The following is a 19,050-nucleotide window of genomic DNA, read 5'->3' on the forward strand; positions in this document are numbered from 1 at the left end:
TTTTGTTGGCAAGGAAATGGATTCAAAAGAGGAGTCTGCTTCTGAAGAGGCGGAGGTGGAGTGTAGAGAGGAGTCCGACCCTGGCATTGCAAGTCTGGCTCTAGCCACAGCCTATGTTGCCAAGTCCATCTTCAACACTGAAGACAATGACTTCCACACCAACGCTGAAGCTGATGATGAAGACGATCCTACTCCGACCTACTACTTCATGGCACGTGGTGCCAAGGTAAAATCATGTGATGCTTACTTTCAAACATCAAGTGAAGATGACTCTGATTGTAAATCCAAACCCAGCTACAAAACACTTGCTAAAATTGCAACTGAACAACAAAAGGCTATGGAACATACTCAAATACTGTTAGACAAAAGCGATGACCTGCTGGACACGGAAATGACACGTTCACAGTCCTTAGTTGAAGATATAAAAAATCTTCATGCTAAGTACCAAGAACTTGAAAGTCATCATGAAACGCTCTCAACTACTTATGAAAGGCTCTCCTACGATTATCTTCAAAGGAAGCAAGAGCTTGAGAAATTGAGAGCGGCTCATGAAGATCTTCAAAAAGTGAATGAGTCACTTCGCGCTCAACAGATCAGTCCCGCTGAGGATGGATTTGAACCACCATGTTTAAAATGCATTGAGCGTGATAACGCTACATCTGTTGCTGAATGTTCCACTGCTGCTACTGTTACATTGTCTTCAACAACTGATGTGGTAACTAACCCCTCTATGGAGGATACCACTACTATTGCTGATGAAAATGCTAGGTTGAAGACATTGCTTGAAACAGGGATGTATAAAAGTCTGAAAGGGCATCAGACACTTTGCGATGTCCTCAAAAAGCAGATTCTGAACCGAAACCCTAGGAAAGAGGGTGTTGGGTTTGAGAGGAAGATGAATGTTGATGGCTCCTACTGGAAGCCTGACCAGTATCCCAAAATCACATGGGTTGCTGCAAAGGAACCTTCAGTGGATCCATCCACCTTATCTGGCTTTACCTGTGCTAATCCTATTATCATCGATGAATCCTTTGATGCAAACTATAAGCTGTTCAAGAATCAGAATGGTGAAGTGTTTGCCAGGTATATTGGTACTAAGTGCAGGAATGGACCACCTATGAAGAAGATCTGGGTACCTAAGCAGTACATTGAGAATCTTCCTGTGACTGTTGTCATGACACCACTAAGGAAGAAGACAAACCCCAGACCTATGGCTTCATATGGCCCAAAGGCTTCATACAGATACAGGACTCACCTGAGTCACCCTAACCCCAATGTTTTGCAGGGAAATCATACTCAGACTTATGAATATGAGCGTGTGTCTTCAAACCGCTATGTTCATAGAACTAAGAACTTTTCTGCTTATTCATATGAGTATCATTCATCTCCTGCAAGGCTATTTGCTAGGGCTCCAAAGCCAAAATTCTCAGATGCTGCACTTAGACTCATTGCTTCTAAGCCACCCCTGAAAATCTGGGTGGCGAAGAAGAATTAACTTTCTTTTGTAGAGAAAGGTCTCTAGCCTACAATCAAAGGCGTCCGATGCTATTGCTAGGGACCTAAAACTCATTAAGGATGCATGATAAAATGTCTTTCTATATACTTCACATTTGAATCGCTTACCAGTCATACTATGAGTCCTAACCTTGATCTAAGCTGTGACAGTCCTTCTGTGTGTCAAATGCTTATGCTTCACAACACTCTTTGTGAAGCCAATCCTCCTAATTGCACTATAGGGTATGTCACCAAAAGCTTCAGAATGGATTATGGACAGCGGATGCACAAATCATATGACTGGTGATCAAAGTCTTCTCATGGACTCAACCTTACGTCCATCCGACAAGAGTCACATCACATTTGCTGACACTGGTAAAAGCAAGGTATTGGGTCTAGGTAGAGTTGTAATCTCAAAGGATCAACACATGGATAAAGTGATGCTTGTTGAATCCCTTGGTTTCAACTTAATGTCTGTCTCAATGCTTTGTGACTTGAACATGATTGTGCTTCGGAAAATATCGTTGTCTTGTACTAATGGAATCTGACAAGTCTCTAGTCTTTGAAGGGTATCGAAAAGATGATCTATACATGGTAGATTTCTCAGCAGGTCCACAGCTTGTCGTATGTCTTCTCGCAAAAGCTTCAAAATGCTGGCTCTGGCATCGGAGGCTAGGGCATGCTGGCATGAGGAACTTACACACACTCGTCAAGAAGAAGCATGTCATAGGCATCGAGGGTGTCAAGTTCAAGAAAGATCACCTGTGTGGTGCCTGCGAAGCTGGAAAGATGACTAGGGCAAAGCACCCCTCGAAGACAATCATGACAACATCTCAACCCTTCGAGCTGTTACACATGGACTTATTTGGACCTACTCATTACTCCACCCTCACAACAACCGCATGTCTCTATGGCTTCGTCATTGTTGATGATTACTCAAGATACACATGGGTGCACATAATTCTCTACAAGACTGAAGTGCAAGATGTCTTCAGACGCTTCGCCAATCGAGCAATGAACAATTATGGCATGATCAAGCATATCAGAAGTGACAATGGCACTGAATTCAAGAACATCGGACTTGATCTTTATCTGGATACAATGGGAATCACTGATGAGTTCTCTGCTCCATACACACCTCAGCAAAATGGCATCGTTGAGCGCAAGAATAGAACCCTCATTGAGATGGCTCGAACAATGCTCGACGAATACAAGACACCAAGAAAGTTCTGGCCTGAAGCTATTGATACAGCATGTCACATCATCAATCGTGTCTACATCCATAAGCTTCTGAACAAAACATCCTATGAGCTCCTTACTGGCAAGAAGCCAAATGTCAGTTACTTCAGAGTATTTGGAGCTAGGTGCTGGATCAAGGATCCCCATCACAAGTCAAAATTTGCACCTAAGGCTCACGAAGGCTTCATGCTTGGCTATGGAAAGGACTCGCACTCCTACAGAGTCTTCAACCTCTATCACTACAAAATTGTCGAAACTGTGGACGTGAGATTTGATGAAACCAATGGTTCACAGAGAGAGATCCTGCCAAGCACACTAGACGAAGCTCCGCCCAGCGAATCTATCAAGCTGATGGGAACTGGTGAAATCATGCCTTCTGAAGCACGGCCTGAAGAGGAACTTATCATTTCTGCACCTAACCAACCTGAAGACAATGCTCAGACCGAAGACAATCCTCCCAATGATGACAATGATCAGCAAGAGCAAAGTCTTCGTCTAGTTCATCCTTGTGTTGCGAATGAAGTACAAATTGAGAAGATAATTGACAACATCAATGCACCTGGTCCACTCACTCGCTCAAGAGCAACACAGTTAGCAAATTTCTGTGGGCATTTTTCATTCGTGTCAATATCAGAACCCAAGAAAGTTGCTGAAGCCTTTATGGAACCTGAATGGATTCAAGCTATGCAAGAAGAACTTCAACAGTTCAAGCTGAACAATGTTTGGGAACTTGTCAAGCGGCCTGACCCTCGCAAGCATAACATCATTGGAACAAAATGGATATATCGTAACAAGCAAGATGAGCATGGTCAAGTCATCAGAAACAAAGCACGTCTTGTGGCTCAAGGATATACTCAAGTTGAAGGAATTGACTTCGATGAAACATTTGCTCCTGTTGCTAGGCTTGAAGCTATTCGCATACTGCTAGCCTATGCTAACCATCACAACATCTTGCTATATCAAATGGATGTGAAGAGTGCATTTCTCAACGGCAAGATTGAATAAGAAGTATATGTCGCTCAACCACCTGGCTTTGAAGATCCAAAACATCCTGATATGGTGTACAAGCTAAACAAAGCACTCTATGGCCTCAAACAAGCTCCTCGTGCATGATATGATACGATCAAAGACTTCCTGAAGAGCAAAGGCTTCAAACCTGGATCTCTCGATCCTACACTCTTCACGAAGACATATGATGGCGAACTGTTTGTGTGCCAAATATATGTGGATGACATTATCTTCGGCTGCACCAACCAGAAGTACAGTGATGAGTTTGGATACATGATGCAAGAGCAATATTAGATGTCCATGATGGGTGAGCTGAAATTCTTCCTTGGTCTTCAAATTCATCAGCAAAGGAATGTCATCTTCATATCTCAAGAAAAATACCTCAAAGATTGCCTAAGGAAGTTTGGAATGGAAGATTGCAAAGGCCACGACGCCAATGCCAGCCAAACACCATCTTGGTCCCGACGACAATGGTAAAGAGTTCTATCAAAAGGTATACCGCTCCATGATTGGTACTTTATCTATGTGCATCTAGGCCAGATATTATGCTTAGTGTTTGCATGTGTGCTCGATTCCAAGCGGCACCAAAGGAATCACATCACTTAGCTGTGAAGCGAATCCTTCGATATTTGGCTTACACCCAAACACTCAGATTATGGTATCCAAAGGGCTCAAAATTTGATTTGGTTGGATTCTCGGATGCTGATTATGCTGGTGACAAGGTGGATCGCAAGTCTACATCGGGAACATGTCACTTTCTGGGTCGATCACTTGTCTGTTGGTCTTCAAAGAAGCAGAACTGTGTATCACTCTCAACTGCTGAATCTGAATACATTGCTGCTGGATCATGTTGCGCTCAGCTTCTATGGATGAAGCAAACTCTCAAGGACTACGGCATCAATCTGAAACAAGTACCTCTCTTCTGCGACAACGAAAGTGCCATCAAAATAGCCAACAATCCAGTCCAGCACTCAAAGACAAAGCACATTGAAATTCGTCATCACTTTCTCAGAGATCATGTCATGAAGAAAGATATCGACATCATTCATGTCAACACTGAAGAGCAACTGGCAGATATCTTCACAAAGCCCTTGGATGATAAAAGGTTTTGCAAGTTACGGTGTGAGCTAAATATCTTGAAATCCTCTAATGTCCTGTGATCAGGCACACATTCTAACACTTATGCATGTTGATGACTTAGATGTGCAACACACAAAGTAATGTATATCTTCAATCAATGAAGACTTACACTCTGAGTGTGAATACATTAACATGGAATTTGACTTCGGAGCGCCACGATAATTGTGCGCCGTGTCTGGGTCTAATACTTCCTATATGGTGGGTAACGCCACCACCAAATTTCTTTGTTTGAAGTGTTTCACTCATGGCGTTATTTTTGCAAATGACTTCGCACTTGGTTTGTCTTCAGTTTCAATTTATCTTCATGATTTTCTTCACTATGATGATTTGATTGCTTTTTGATATATATATACTAGTGTTCAGTCCTCTACAACATTCACTTATAGCTATGTCTTCCTATTTGAATCCTTTGAACTAAGTGAATGTGATCGGACCCTAATCTCTCTATGCTCTCTATCTCAAACTCTATCTGTCCAAATCATATGCATTCTATTGAAACTATCAAATGTCTTCTCTGTGTCCTAGTCAGCGGAAGACAAGGAGACAAACATTAAGTCTGTTTTAAATGACTCATCTTTATTTTCTATATCTGGAGAAGCCGGAACAACCATCCGACATGCCTGGCGGGCGTGGGAACGTGGGACAACTCTGAGTATGTTGCATGCTTGCCACGTGCCCCTCAGATGTGAACCGCCAGGGGCACCTGCGTAATTGTGCTGTGCCGCACACCTCCTTATAAATATTTGTCCCCTGCGGTAAAGAAATCCTTCTTCCACCTATCCACCTCGTCAAAACCCTAGCGCCACCGCTAGCTCTCGATGACACCGGCGACGAAGCGCTTAGCTGCCGCAACTTCTCCGACGCCGTCCTCACACCGGCCGCGGACATCGTCCTCTCCGCCGTCGCCGTAGGTGTCCTCCGTCGCCAAGTTAGGGCACGGTGGACTGAACTGCTCGGTCTCCTATTCATCCCATCTAGTAGTTCTTCGTGCGGTAATTATAACTCTATTTTTACCACCTTTTTGATCTTCAAGATTCATCCTATTTACCAAAAGTGGTTTCTGCCTACACAGTGTTAGATCTATTCTGTTTGCATCTCATACTGCCTAGTCTATTCACTTAAATTTCATATCTAGTTTGATTCCTCACTTGTACTTACTCACGGATTCGTACAAATCTGGAATCAACTCACAACATATAAGTGAATGTCTTCGCATCATGAGGTCAATGTCTTCAAACTGATTTATCTTCAAAATCTTCTGAGAATGCATATGACCTCTTCCCCTTCCCTCGCATCTCTAATGTTGTCACAGGTACATGTCCGTGGGAGAATCCCTTGGTTCTCATAGTCTGCATTCGTTTGCAGAATACTTACAGCATCACATTAACTCTCCCGAAGCCAGTTCCTGCTTGACCAGCAAGCGTAAGTCTCTGAAGCCTTTGAACGTATTGAATCCATTCAGTTTGAAGTTCATGGCTGCAGAGAAATCAGTAAGGAAGGGTGGCAGACAACGTCGAGGGGGAACATCCAAAGATCTGCTTGATGACCTCGCAGAACTTTACAAGACAGATCCTGAAGAGAATTATCATCAGCTCAAGACACGAATCCAATGGATTCGACGCTATTGGGCTGAAGAATGGTTCAAGTACAAGTTTGTGACACAGGAATATACAGAGAAGAATGCTATCAAGAGTCCTTGGGGTGATATTCTCTACCGAGGCCTTCAACCCAAGAACAGAGCTGAAGCTGTTGCACAAGGTTTCTATCCCTGCATGGTTCGTGGACCTCAGCCTGAGAACGCCGATCCCTCCTCATTACTCTGGTGTCGTGACGATACTCTCTTCAAGTGCAACTTCCAGCATGCAAAGGCATCAGCCAAAGAAAACAAGAAGTCATTGGGATTAGACTTCAACCCTGGTCCCTCTGCTCCCCGTGCTGACGCTCACATGATGTAGAACCCAATGTCATCGGCCCCTTCTCCAACCTTGATAGCCTCATCACCTACATCTTGGTCCAAGGTGACAGGGTAGATCATTCTGATCATGATGCTGACACTGATGAAGCCCCAACTCCTCCTCCAAAGCCGCAGAAGGAAAAGAAGCCAAAGGCTTCAAGATCAGCTGCACCTCCAAAAGCTTCACGTGCGAAGCCACTGGCCACTGCACCTCCTGAAGACAGTGTGCAGTCTGAAGATCAATCACGTATCTCCAAGAAGACGGAGAAGAAAAAGCAAATCGTCAGGCATACTGATCAAACCTTGACTCCTGCTGCTATTTTGCGTGAAGAACCCATTGATCTGTCCAGCGATGAAGATCTTGCAGATGATGCCCTTGAGCAACTGATCAAGAGCAAGGAAGAAGCAAAGATCTTCAACAACCTGCCTCTCTTCGATGTGGCAATCATTCATAACTTCATTGATGAGTGGCTCGACACCCCAAATCTCAGCTTCCCATTGGCCTTAGCATCTCCTTCAATGGAGCCATTGCTTCTGAGCTAGCTCTCGCACAGCGCATCGTTGAGCTGAAGAACAAAATTGATTATGAGAAGGCTCAGTTCAAGAAGCATGTGGCCAAGCTCAGCGTGCAAGATGTCAGAAACTTCAAGGTCATGCTGCATGAGCTTAAGGAAGCCTTTCTCAAGAAGCGAGAAGAAGCTCAAGGCTCTCGTGAGCGCATGAAGAGTTTGGCTGACAAGTGTGTGCTGGCCTACAATGAAGCTGATAAACGCAAATCTCTTGGCCGTCCTGGCATTGACCCCAGAATGGCTGCAAAGAAGAAGAAGCTATCAACTGCTCAATATGCACCTTCAGGGTAGGAAGCACCTCGCATTATCTTCCCAAGCAGCATGACGGGCTCGAAGCCAAAGGTCATGTCAACCGCTTCAGAACAGAAGAAGACGAGGGCTGCTGAGGCTGAAGCCAGAAAAAGGAAGAATACTGACGCCTCTGATGCTGCTCCCTCCAAGAAGAAGCGCAAAACCAAGAAGAATCGGGCTGCTCCCACAGAGCCCTTAGTTGTTGAACCTATTTCAGTGGTTCGCCCTGCATCTGAACACCAAGAACGACGGATGATAGTTCATGAGCCTGCTTCCACAGAGGCTCATGAAGCTGACGACATTCCAGCAGCTGAACCCACCGCTGCTGAAGACATTGGTCACCATGACAATGTTGACGATGATGAAATTCTTCCTTAGATTGAACACAACCTGGTATCATCGCCTGTTCTTACGAACAACGAACTCATCAGCATTGGTCGTCCTCTGACACCAATTGCTCAGGATGGATCGTGGGCTGATCACCCATAGCAACAGGACTCACCAAGTACTCCCCAAAAACAACAATAAGTTACACCACCCGTGCATGAAGAAGAAGAAGACTTTGAGGCCCAGCCAACTCCATCTCCAAAGGCGTTGCCAGCATTTCGCAGGCTTCGCAGAGGACAAAGGCCTCAAGTCCCTCTTTCGAGCGTTCCAGAAGGAGAAATGCATCACCAACCCGTTGCATGTCAAGTGTTTCCTGAAGCCACTCCAACTGTGAATGTCTCCGTGTCTGAACCCAAGCTACTGAAGACAATCCGGCTGCATCAACCGATGAAAGACAAGAAGATGTACGTGTCCCTACTCCCGAGTTATTGAAGAAGTTCCTGATGTGAACGTGCCAGTGCCCGACCCTCCAGCTCGTCAGGTGGAGGTTGAAAATCCTGAAGCTGTCACCACCAACGCAAGTGAAGCCAATGACGTAGTCATGGCTGAAGCTAATGTGGAGCTCGCACCAACCAGTGTGCCAGAAGCCAATGATGCAACTGCTCCCGAAGCACCTGTTGTGCAGCCTGAAGCCTCGGCTGTTGTGACTGCTCCTATTCCGCCACCAAGGCTCTATACAATTGAGCAAGCATACAATCATGTTCAGCTAACCACTGTCCGATGGCCCATTCTGGTCCCTTCGCCTACTGCCTCTGGACCTCAATTTGATTATCATGTTGAGCATAGGCCTCAGGTCCAGAAACCAAAGCCAAGACTGCCAAGGTTCCCAGGCACTGCCAACTCTACAGGGTCCTTCAATGCAAATGGCTTCAAAATCCACAATACCTTCTTTGACAGCGCCAAGAACCCCTACTCAAAGCCAAGGATATCATCAGATTGTTTCTGGAGCTATCAACAGCGAAGCTATTACTCCTGCGTTCTATATGATCAAGGGCGCATTTTCCCTCATATGCGCCTTGACACTGAAGCCATTGCTGGACTGTCGTGCTTAGAAGAAGCACTTGACTGCTTTCGTGATGCAGGTCTGCTCAACTTTGTGACAGACAAAGAACACTGGAATGAGGAACTTTTGCTTCAATTCTATGCTACCCTCCACATTCGCGGCTACAACAGGGATATCAAGACATGGGTTCTCGAGTGGATGACAGGAAATGTTCATCATGAAGCCAAAGCTCTGGATGTCATTGAGCTCACAGGCCTACCCACTCCCGGAGAGCTATATGAACCTGATTGTCAACTACACCGCAATGCACTAGAGAGCATCTTCCATAAGCCTGAACCCAACATGAGCCAGATGTTGAGCATGATGAAGCCTTTGCCATCTGATGCTAAATACCCAACTGAGTTCTTTGTTGATGACCTTGAGTATCTGCCTCGCACAATATATCACATCATCAGGCGAACTCTATGGCCTATCAAAGGACATTCATCAGCGGCCAAGCTTGAAGGAGCCATGAAGACATTGGTCTTTTACATCCTCAATGGCATCAGCTTCAATTCCCAGGAATTCTTCATCCGACAACTTGCTACGTCTGGATCTGACCTTTTTGGTCTGAAGTTCTATGCTCCATGGGTCATGCGCCTCATCAAGCGACACTCTTCTGTCAATTATCAGCCCTCTGCTCGCAATCATTTGATCTTTCTACCAGAGGTTGATATGTCAGTTGAAGCAATATACTCTGACCCTGCCAAGAAGCCTCTTTGTCTTCAAAATGTCGAGCGCCAAAGCTTCACTCAACCCATTGAAGGCATCCAAGCAGTAACATGTATCTATCCAATGGCTGGAAATACTCGTGTGCCTCGTCGTGCGCATACTGAAGCCACTGAAAGCACCATTGCCCAAAGGCCTCAGAAGTGCTCTCGCGTTCTCAATGACCGAGAACTTCTTGTGGCCCTTCATCAGAAACAAGATAAGCATCACTATTGGCTCAAGAGACAGATGCAAAGCCTCTTGGTGGACGTCAATCGCATTCAAAATCTTGCCACCAAAAATGCATTTGTTGCTCACGAGACTTGTCGGCGATCATGGAAGAGTTTGACGCTGCTTAGTGCTGAAGCAGATCTTCAAGACGATGGCTTCACTGAGAGATTCAAGTTTGACTCCACTCCTCCACGGACTGCAGTCCTACGTCAAACTCCATCTCTTGAAGACTCTGACTATTCTTCCTCCGCGGCAACTGTGAATGCCAGAGTGATCGATGATGAAGATGATGCTACTTCATCGCCCCCTACTTCTGCATGCATCGACACTGCACCGAGTACGTCTGCACCGCCAAACAACACCGACAACCCTGCTGCTTCACCTACTCATGAGGACGAGTAGATGCTCTATGTCTTCAAACCTTTTTGGTCCTTACTGACAAAAGGGGGAGAAGCATATGAGTTTGATAGTCTTCAAGCGGGTTCATATGGGCGGTTGCTTTATATTTTTCCTCGTGTTTACAACTCTTCAAGCATATGAGTTTGATAGTCTTCAAGCAGGTTCATATGGGCGGTTGCTTTATATTTTTCCTCGTGTTTACAACTCTCGCTTTTGAAACATTTGGTTCTTTGAGTTGTAACACCTAAACTCGATGGTCGTCTGCTACTTATTTGCTTTACTGTGATGCGATGATAAATTCCGCATGTGCGATGATAACTTCCGCACTTAGATCATTCTGCAGACATCCATTTTTCATTATGCATGTCATTCTATTTGCTATATCATTTCATGCATGATGAATTATCTTCATAAGTTGAAGTGGATCTCCACAAGTACAACCTGCCATGTGCATTTGCATTCCAAACGCAAATTACTTATATGCACATCTTCAGGGGGAGCCCTTGCTACTTATGAAGACAATACCCAATCCTTTACAATTTCACATACTTTATCCCCGTTGAAAACTTCAACCAGTTTGTCATCAATCACCAAAAAGGGGGAGATTGTAAGTGCATCTAGTGCCACCCCTAGTTGGTTTTGGAGTATTGACGACAAAGTTGGTTGAGGGACTAATGCGCCTGTGAGAATTGCAGGATAACACAGGTAGTGTCCCTCATTGATTCGGTTTACCTACCGGAGATGACCCCTAAAAATGTATGAAGACATTGAAGACAATGGTGGTATGTGAAGATATTCATATTGAAGACTACGACATGAGAAGACATTGAGTGAAGATTATGGAGCGCGAAGACTGTGTGATTTTGTTGTTTCCTTTTCTTCTTTGTTGAGTCATAGGAACCACCGTACTATTAAGTGGGGTCCAAGTGAACTAAGTCAGAATGACTGAAGTGATGCTCAACCCAAATCCTATGTCTTCGAGCGAAGACAATGTGAGCAAATCTTATCCAGAGCTGGATGAGTCAGCTTTGCTTGTAGCCCAAGTAAAGTTGCCGTGTGTGTTTGAAATCTGACCGTTGGAACACGTGTCAGTTCCTTAGTGACCCAGGGTCATTTCGGACAAATCAGGTCGGGTTGCCAAGTGGCTATAAATAGCCCACCCCCTACACCATAAATTGGTGGCTGCTCAGAGTTAGTGCACGACTTTTGTCGTTTGAGAGCAACCCACCTCGAAGCCTTCGAGAGAGAGAAATCCTTGTGAGGACCAAGCCCAAACACCCAGAGCCAGAGAGTGTTAGGCATCACTGAAGTCTTTCTGTCTGTGTGACCTGAAGACTTATTACACTTGAGGACTGTGAATCCTCCAGCCGGTTAGGCGTCGCGTTCTGAGCATCCAAGAGTCATTGTGGATCGCCGGTGAACAAAGTCTGTGAAGGTTCGGAAGTCTACCTTGAAGATTTACCAGAGTTATTGGGCGAGGACTGGGTGTCCTTAGCTCAAGGGGAATAAGGTGAAGACACGGTCTTCTGAGTTGAATCTCAGCCTCCCTAACCAGACGTACAGTTGTCACAGCAACTGGAACTGGTCCAACAAATCCTGTGTCTTCAACAAGTGACTGGTTCTATCCCTTCCCATCCTTTACTTAGAGTTTGTCTTCGTGAAGTCAGTGCCTATCTGTCGTACCTGTTTGACTTCATTGCTTGACTACTTCCGTTGATTGGCTTCATACCATCTTCCATCCCGATCCTTACTACTTAGCTGTTATTAGTCCTGTACTTTCACATCATTGCATACTTGACTATGGTTTGCTTATTGTAGTTTATCTTCCGCTGCATATCAATTAGGTTGTTTCGACTGGTTGTCTTCGAAACTTCCAAGTTTTGAAGACTTACATAAAAATCGCCTATTCACCCCCCCTCTAGTCGATAATAGCACTTGCAACTGGACAGAGGCTCACTGCAACCAACCTAACAAGCAAATCCTGATAAACAGGGCATATGCTTGAAAACTGGACAAATGCTCACTGCAACCAAGCTAACAAGCAAATACAGATAAACAAGGCATCTGCTTGAAAACTGGACAAATAATCACTACAACTAACCTAACAACCAAATACAGATAAACAAGGCATCTACTTGATAACTGGACAAATGCTCACTACAACCAACCTAACAACCAAATACAGAGAAACAAGGCATATACTCACTATAAAGAACCAAATATAGCCATTCATGAAACCGAAGTAGACAATTCATACTTAAACATCACATAGCCATATTGAACATTACATTTTTGCATAACTGAAATAATTAAACATGACACAGTTAAAACACCTCATGGCCAAAGTTACAACAACAAAGGGTATGGGTTGGCTAGCTAGAAACAGTAAGATTTGCTGATAGGATGTCGCCTCACTTGTCGTGGACGGGATCCTTCAGTTGGAAGAGCACAGACCCATGGTGCACTCTCTGATGTTGCAGATGGGTTGTTTCACCTTGGAAGACCCTTTATGGGTACCCTCCTCGTGGTCGTGGTTGATGAGATCTAACTTGGCAATTGAGGATGCCAAGCCACCACTATAGAATGTGTCCTTTAGAAATGAAAAAATGGGCTCGATGGCGTACAAGGATCGCAAATCGTTGACCGTGTGGTGGAGGAGATCAGCGACAAGGCCTTTGAAGAGATCGACGACGGTTGAACCAGAGGGGTTGGAGATGCACCACTTAACCTGTGACAAGGCTCGCGTGATGGCCCACAAGTATATGGGGTCAATTGTAACCTTTTCGGTAAGTAAGAGTGTCAAACCCAATGAGGAGCAGAAGGAAATGACAAGTGGTTTTCAGCAAGGTAATGTCTGCAAGTGCTAAAATTATAAGTAGAAGAGTAGTTTGGCAGCAAGATAATTTGTAACGAGCAAGTAATGATAGTAGTAACAAAAGTGCAACAAGGTATCCCAATCCTTTTGAGGCAAAGGACATGCCAAAACGGTCTCTTATGATAAGCAGAGTGTTCTTGAGGGTACACGGGAATTTCATCTAGTCACTTTCATCATGTTGGCTTAATTCATGTTCGCTACTTTGATAATTTGATATGTGGGTGGACCGGTGCTTAGGTGCTATTCTTACTTGAACAAACCTCCTACTTATGATAAATCCCCTCGCAAGCATCCGCAACGACAAGAAAAGTATTAAGAATAAATTCTAACCATAGCATTAAACTTTTGGATCCAATCGGTCCCTTATGGAATAGCGCATAAACTAGGGTTTAAGCTTCTGTCACTCTCGTAACCCATCATCTAATTACTACTCCACAATGCATTCCCTTAGGCCCAAATATGGTGAAGTGTCATGTAGTCGACGTTCACATGACACCACAAAGGGAATCACAACATACAAATCATAAAAATATCAAACACATATCAAGTTCATATGATTACTTGCAACATGATTTCTCCCGTGGCCCCAAGAACAAAAGTAACTACTCACAAATGATAATCATGCTCAAGATCAGAGGGGTATTAAATAGCATAATGGATCTGAACATATAATCTTCCACCAACTAAACCATATAGTAATCAACTATAAGATGTAATCAACACTACTAGTCACCCACAACCACCAATCTATAGTTCCGGTACAAAGATTGAACACAAGAGATGCACTAGGGTTTGAGAGGAGTTGGTGCTATTGAAGATGTTGATGAAGATAGCCCTCCCCAAGATGGGAAAGTTTTTGGTGATAATGATGATGATGATTTCCCCCTTCGGGAGGGAAGTTCCCCCGGCGAAATCGCTAGACCGGAGGGCAAAAGTGCTCCTGCCCAAGTTCAGCCTCGACACGGCAACGTTCGTCCCAAAAGTGCTCTCCTAATTTTTTTTCTAGGTCAAAATGACTTATATACTAGAAGAGGGGCACCGGAGGTGGGCCTGGGTGAGCACAACCCACTCGGGCGCCCGTGGGCTCCCTGGTGTGCCCAGGTGGGTTGTGCGCACCTGGTGGGCCCCCTATGGTACTTATTTGCTTCAATATTACTCAAATATTCCATAAAAAATCCTTGTAAAGTTTCAGATCATTTGGAGTTGTGCAGAATAGGCAGCCCGACGTAGCATTTTCAGGTCGAGATTTCCAGCTGCCAGAATTCCCCCCTTTGTGTATACCTTGCATATTATGAGAGAAAAGGCATTAGAATTACTCCAAAAAGCATTATTATACAATAAAACAACATAAGTAACAGTAGGTAAACATGATGCATAATGGACGTATCAACTCCCCCAAGCTTAGGTCTCGCTTGTCCTCATGCGAAAACCAAAATCGAAAAATCCACATGCTTAGAGAGAGAGAGAGAGAGAGGTGTCGATAAAAATAAAAATACGGACATAACAGCATCATGTAACTTATTATAACAACAACAAACTCTAACATAAAACTTTTATCATAGATTTCTCATGAACAAGTGACAATTCATCACAACATCAAAGTATAAAGCATAAACTCTATTGGAAACCAACAAACTATGTTCTCAGTCAACTTTGCAACTACAATTCATCATCTTTTCAGGAAGAGTCACATATCGGAGCCTTTAGGCAAGTCCACATACTCAACCATCATTTAGTCTTCTATGATTTCTAACACTCATCGTGTAGACATGAGAAAACATTTCAACCGGACACATAGAAAGATATGTGCTTATAGTTTTGCCTCCCAACGAATTCATATCAAGGGTGATGTCAACAATTATAACTCATGCTACCCATATTCAACTGTATATATGTGCCTACATCTTTCGTCACCACATGATGCTTGCCAAAGGAGAAACTAAAAGGGAATAGAGAGAAAAACTTTGACTCTTGCGTGAAAGTAAATACATAAAAGTAAAAGATAGGCCCTTCACAGAGGGAAGCCGATGTTGCCATGCGCTTTTTGTTTGTATGATCAACCCCTTAGTGCAAGAGAACGTCACGTTATATTGCCCCTTATGATGGCAAACTTTATTATGCAGTCTGCCACTTTTATTCTTCGCCATCACAAGTTCGCACAACACTCAATTTTCCCTTACACTAAATGATCTTACACTTTTAGAAGCAATTTTTATTGCCCTTTTTGCACCGATGACAACTTACTTGAAGGATCTTACTCAATCAATAGGTAGGTATGGTGGACTCTCAAACAAGATCTGGGCTCAAGGGTTTTGGATGCACAAGTAGTATCTCTACTTAGTGTGGAATTTTGGCTAGCAAAGATAGGGGCAAACACCACATGTTGAAGGATCTATGACAATATAACTTCTATGGTAATATGAACAAACATAATTCATTACGTTGTCTTCCTTGTCCAACATCAACAATTTTGGCATATAATATTTTGATAGGTGCTCACAATCAAAGGGTATGGGTTGGCTAGCTAGAAACAGTAAGATTTGCTGATAGGATGTTGCCTCACTTTCATGGATGGGATCCTTCTAGTTGGAAGAGCACAGACCCATGGTGCACTCTTTGATGTCGCAGATGGGTTGTTTCACCTTGGAAGACCCTTTGTTGGTGCCCTCCTCGTGGTTGTGGTTGATGAGATCTGACTTGGCAATTGAGGATCCCAAGCCACCACTATAGAATGTGTCCTTTAGAAATGAATAGATGGGCTCGATGGCATACAAGGATCGCAAATCCTTGACCGTGTGGTGGAGGAGATCAGCGACAAGGCCTTTGAAGAGATCGACGACGGTTGAACCAGAGGGGTTGGGGATGGACCACTTAACCTGTGACAAGGGCCGCATGATGACCCACAAGTATATGGGGTCAATTGTAACCTTTTTGATAAGTAAGAGTGTCGAACCCAACGTGGAGCAGAAGGAAATGACAAGTGGTTTTCAGCAAGGTAATGTCTGCAAGTGCTAAAATTATAAGTAGCAGAGTAGTTTGGTAGCAAGATAATTTGTAACGAGCAAGTAACGATAGTAGTAGAAAAAGTGCAACGAGGTAGCCCACTCCTTTTGAGGCAAAGGACATGCCAAAACGGTCTCTTATGATAATCAGAGTGTTCTTGAGGGTACACGGGAATTTCATCTAGTCACTTTCATCATGTTGGCTTAATTCATGTTCGCTACTTTGATAATTTGATATGTGGGTGGACCGGTGCTTAGGTGCTATTCTTACTTGAACAAACCTCCTACTTATGATAAATCCCCTCGCAAGCATCCGCAACTACGAGAAAAGTATTAAGAATAAATTCTAACCATAGCATTAAACTTTTGGATCCAATCAGTCCCTTATGGAATAGCGCATAAACTAAAGTTTAAGCTTCTGTCACTCTCGCAACCCATCATCTAATAACTACTCCACAATGCATTCCCTTAGGCCCAAATATGGTGAAGTGTCATGTAGTCGACGTTCACATGACACCAGAAAGGGAATCACAACATACATATCATAAAAATATCAAACACATATCAAGTTCATATGATTACTTGCAACATGATTTCTCCCGTGGCCCCAAGAACAAAAGTAACTACTCACAAATGATAATCATGCTCAAGATCAGAGGGGTATTAAATAGCATAATGGATTTGAACATATAATCTTCCACCAACTAAACCATATAGTAATCAACTACAAGATGTAATCAACACTACTAGTCACCCACAAGCACCAATCTATAGTTCCGGTACAAAGATTGAACACAATAGATGCACTAGGGTTTGAGAGGAGTTGGTGCTGTTGAAGATGTTGATGAAGATAGCTCTCCCCAAGATGGGAGAGTTGTTGGTGATGATAATGATGATGATGATTTCCCCCTCCGGGAGGGAAGTTCCCCCGGCGAAATCGCTCCACCGGAGGGCAAAAGTGCTCCTGCCCAAGTTCAGCCTCGAGACGGCAATGCTTCGTCCCAAAAGTGCTCTCCTAATTTTTTTCTAGGTCAAAATGACTTATATACCAGAAGAGGGGCACCGGAGGTGGGCCTGGGTGAGCACAATCCACTCGGGCGCCCGTGGGATCCCTGGTGTGCCCAGGTGGGTTGTGCGCACCTGGTGGGACCCCTATGGTACTTATTTGCTTCAATATTACTCAAATATTCCATAAGAATTCCTTGTAAAGTTTCAGATCATTTGGAGTTGTGCAGAATAGGCAGCCTGACGTAGCATTTTTAGGTCCAGATTTCCAGCTGCCAGAATTCCCCCCTTTGTGTATACCTTGCATATTATGAGAGAAAAGGCATTAGAATTACTCCAAAAAGCATTATTAAAATACAATAAAACAACATAAGTAACAGTAGGTAAAAATGATGCATAATGGACGTATCAACTCCCCCAAGCTTAGGTCTCGCTTGTCCTCATGCGAAAACCAAAATCGAAACATCCACATGCTTAGAGAGAGAGATGTGGCGATAAAAATAAAAATACGGACATAACAGCATCATGTAACTTATTATAACAACAACAAACTCTAACATAAAACTTTTATCATAGATTTCTCATGAACAAGTGACAATTCATCACAACATCGAAGTATAAAGCATAAACTCTATTGGAAACCAACAAACTATGTTCTCAGTCAACTTTGCAACTACAATTGATCATCTTTTCAGGAAGGGTCACATATCGGAGCCTTTAGGCAAGTCCACATACTCAACCATCATTTAGTCTTCTATGATTGCTAACACTCACCGCGTACACATGAGAAAACATTTCAACCAGACACATAGAAAGATATGTGCTTATAGTTTCGCCTCCCAACGAATTCATATCAAGGGTGATGTCAACAATTATAACTCATGCTACCCATATTCAACTATATATATGTGCCTAGATCTTTCGTCACCATGTGATGCTTGCCAAAGGAGAAACTAAAAGGGAATAGAGAGAAAAACTTTGACTCTTGCGAGAAAGTAAATACATAGAAGTAAAAGATAGGCCCTTCGCAGAGGGAAGCAGATGGTGCCATGCGCCTTCTGTTTGTATTCTCAACCCCTTAGTGCAAGAGAACGTCACATTATATTGCCCCTTGTGATGGCAACCTTTATTATGTAGTCTGTCGCTTTTATTCTTCTCCATCACAAGTTCGCACAACGCTCAATTTTCCCTCACGCTAAATAATCTTACACTTTTAGAAGCAATTTTTATTGCCCTTTTTGCACCGATGACAACTTACTTGAAGGATCTTACTCAATCAATAGGTAGGTATGGTGGACTCTCAAACAAGATTTGGGCTCAAGGGTTTTGGATGCACAAGTAGTATCTCTACTTAGTGCGGAGTTTTTGGCTAACAAAGATAGGGGCAAACACCACATGTCGAAGGATCTATGACAATATAACTTCTATGTGAATATGAACAAACATAATTCATTACGTCGTCTTCCTTGTCCAATGTCAACAATTTTGGCATATAATATTTTGATAGGTGCTCACAATCACAAAAGATTTCCAGGATAGTGTATTTGCATGTGAATCTTCTCATCCCTTATTAATTCTTTCATGAGTTGCGTCATTAACCAATGCTATGTTTGTCAATCTACAATAAAAGTTTCTACTTATAATTTTCCTTGTGTAATGTCATCACTTACCATAAGATTAGCATATGATCTTTTTCATTTATTTCC

Source organism: Triticum dicoccoides, chromosome 6B, assembly GCF_002162155.2.
Source record: "Triticum dicoccoides isolate Atlit2015 ecotype Zavitan chromosome 6B, WEW_v2.0, whole genome shotgun sequence".
In the NCBI taxonomy this organism is placed as follows: Eukaryota; Viridiplantae; Streptophyta; class Magnoliopsida; order Poales; family Poaceae; genus Triticum; species Triticum dicoccoides.